Consider the following 3,697-nt stretch of genomic DNA (forward strand, 5'->3'; position numbering starts at 1 on the left):
CACTTGGGAAGAAGCTGTCCACTTGGGGAAACAAGGACAATCCTTGCCTACTGGAGGCAAGGAAGCCTTGCTCCTGGGGCAGGGTTGGTGGAGGCTGTCTGAACAAGATTCTCTCCGGGAACTTTGATCTGGTTCTGAGAAGGGTTGACCTATATACAGCCCCATCCTTGATGGCAAACCCAGATGCTTTCATGAATTGTTTTAGGTTATGAATCAGGGGGAAATTGTCTGCTAAGAAGAGATTCACATACTGATGAGTAGTAACTGGATGAACACTGTAAACACTTTCCATTCTGAATAAAAGAGCTTTGGGTTACATACCATTTTGAAGAAAAGAGAAGGCAATTATTGCTGACTTTTGGCCTGACAGTTGGAGCCCAGGTATTGTATCAGACTCACACAACTTACTTTCCAGTACTTGGGGATAAGGAACCAAAACACAGGCAGCAAAGCCAACCCTGATTAACTTAGAGTTGATCCACTTAATGTTCTGGGGAACGCCTATCCTCAGGTGGAAGGCCTGAGAAACTTCTACATACAACACTGCTAATGGGTGCCTCGTCACTCTGCTAGGTTCCGAAACGGGGAAAGATGATGTCCAGTCATCTCGCCTGCAGACCACGAGGAAGGGCAGGACAGAGGGCGAGGGTATCTGCTGAGCGACAGTGGAGAAGGCAGGCTGCAGAGGGGAGTGGGCAGTGCCCCCAGCACTTCCCAGGCAGAGAGTGAGCCCGTGACCTGCCAATACAACTTCTCTGCACAGGCATACTCTACTGCGCTCAGTGACAGTCTGTTGCAGGTTGGCTTCCCTGGGCAGCTGACTGTGAGATGGAGATTCACATGTGATATTGGGGGTGCTCTCAGGTTCAGCACCTATGGAGGAAGGGAAGGAAGAAGCCTTGGGTCAGAGGGAGAAGGTGGGGTATACTCTTGACAAAGGCCTCAGCTGACCCCATTGAGACAGAGTTCTGAAGGTGGATGATCTTTTCAGTTGTCCTAAGCTGGGGTGATGGACAGAGCCTTTATACCCCAGCTTCAGCCAGTCATTCAATGCATGCTGTCCCCAGAAAGGAGGGTGAGACCTTGGGTGAGGAAGCTCTCCACTTGGGGGCAATTCCTGAAGAGGGCTGTTAGTCAGCAACACTCCCACCAACTAGGGGCAGAAGCCCTTCAGTCATGAAGGTAGACCTGGATGGTTTATCACGGTGTCCACTACTCTTTGCTACACAGTCACATCTTTGTATAAGTTCTGGATGGTTTATCACGGTGTCCACTACTCTTTGCTACACAGTCACATCTTTGTATAAGTTCTGGATGGTTTATCACGGTGTCCACTACTCTTTGCTACACAGTCACATCTTTGTATAAGTTCTGGGAGCAGCTCTGCTTTTCCTGGAGGACAGTGATGGTTAATGGGATGAACCACAGTTCCAACCACTGCAGCTGGTCTTGAGGCCCCCAAATGATAATCATCATCTCCCTCCTCTACTACCCACTTTAGATTCTTCTCATCCTCGGGAAGCACATCTGCCGAGCCCTGGTCACCATGCCATTTTCAAGCCATGGCTGCTGTACTTGCCTACTTACCATTAAAACTGAGCAAGGGTGTAACAGAAATCCAACTGGATCGTCTGGGTGCCAAACATCTTTTTCGCTCCATTGTGTAACCGCAGCCCTGGCTCTTCCTGATGAGCAGGGTCAATTGCTCCTGCCAGGATGGTGCCTCCTGCTTCTTGCCTGCTGGTCCTTTGGCATGAGGAGCTCAAAGTGTTTGGTGGCAAGTGTAAATTAAAGTTCAATAGGACTTTTACTCTTATCCTCTGATATATTTCTCTTTTGGGAACCAGGGCCTCAAAACCCTCAAAACTGAGTTGTGGTGACAGAAATACCCCCAGTGGGATCATTGGGATTAATGGTAAGAGGAGCCACTCCTACTTCCATCCCTCGGTCCCTGGACCTACCCATTCTTCTTATTGGGACATAGCACCATACTGATTGCTGATAGAGTGATGGTGCCCCACCCTTGGATGGTAGCATTTCTGTGCTGGCATCTCAGCTGTGCCTTCACAGGCCATTCCTTCTCTCTGTTCAGATTGGCATCTTCTGGATAGTACAGAATGAGATAGGACCAGTGGATCACATGGTCATGTCCCACTGTCATGACTCCTTTGGTCTGATGTGACGTTATGTGGGATCTGCCAATGGGTCATTCAGTAAACAGTCAAGATAGTGGTGTTGGCTTCAGACCTATAGGCAGAAAAGGCAAACCATATCCAGAATGTGACAAATGCAGTCAAAATAAATTGCTGCCATTTCCAGGATGGAACGTATCCAATGTAGCCATCTTGTCATCAAGTGGCTGGTTGCTCTCCAAGAGGGAGACTGCCATTTGTGGGGCTCAGCACTGAATTTGTTGCTGGCAGGTTGGGCAATCAGCAGTGGCAGTATCTCTGTCAGCCTTTGTGAATGGAGGCCATGCTCTGGGGTCCATGCATGGCTCCCATCCCTGCCACCATGGCTACTCCATTCGTGTGGCCACTGTACTAGTGAGGTGGCCAATAGCATCTGGCTGACATTAATTGGCACGTTCAGTGCCTCTTTCATGTAGAGGCTCTGGTGAGCACACTTCTTGCCCACCCACAAAGTCCATCCCCCGAGCCTCTATCCCACCCAGACCTTGTCTATGATCTTCAACTCTTTTCTCCTCTCAGGATCTGATCAACCAGCCAAGCCAACAGCTAGTGCCATGAGTCCACATATATTCTAAACTTGGCTACATTTCTGTCCACACCAAGTCAACGACCAGGTGTACCACTGAATTTATCCCTTGGGAGAACTTCCCTTGCCACTGTCTTTCAAGATCACCCCAGAGTGGAGCTATAGTGCAGCCATCACTCATTTTTGGCTTGCACCCACATACCATTCTGACATATCAGTGAATCAAGCTTTGCTCCTTTCCCTCCTTGGTCAACTGGTCATAAAGGGACCCCATCTGTTATGCAGTCATGTGTGTGAGCTGAGGGGAAGGTGTTGGTGCAAAATGGTAGGTGACATGTTGTATGTCTAGGACATCTGCTTGTGTAGCTTGCCTGTGCCCCTGGCCCCAATTCTGGATGTACCACTTCTGTCTTACTATGGGCTATTTGGGGGCTTATTCAACTTTATGTTTTGGTGATCTAATAGGCAGAACCTAATTTACATAGGACGAGCTCATGATGAAGTATTTTGGATCAACTTAAAAATATACAAAGGGAATTAAGTTTTTCAATATTGTTCTGGAATACACAAGCAAATCTGTTGATAATGGATTGGCAAGTTAGTATAGAGAGTACTGGTAGGGTCTGAACAAAAACGTGGTATAGAAGATGGTATAGAAAATGGTATTGATTTTTAAAATTCTGAAGAGGAAGAAGTGATAGATAGGTGTAGAAATGGAGACAGCAAGCACGTTTACGCTATCCTTTTAAAAACAAAATCATAGCTGTGAAAGGAAGAATTGGGTTGTACCTGCAAAGAAGAGTTAAAGCCTCATTTTTTTCAAAGCTTTTTGAAGACGGGCTTGATTGTGTTTATACACTGAGGGAAAGAAGCAGCACAGATGGAGAAAAATTGAGGGATTAGATGGGCTCAGCTGGAGTTCTGAGAGTTCATTTTGATAAAATAAAAACAGAAACAAAACAAAAAGACCAAGCAGAAG

This window comes from Miniopterus schreibersii (assembly GCF_964146895.1).
Source record: "Miniopterus schreibersii genome assembly, chromosome: 13".
Classification (NCBI taxonomy): Eukaryota; Metazoa; Chordata; class Mammalia; order Chiroptera; family Miniopteridae; genus Miniopterus; species Miniopterus schreibersii.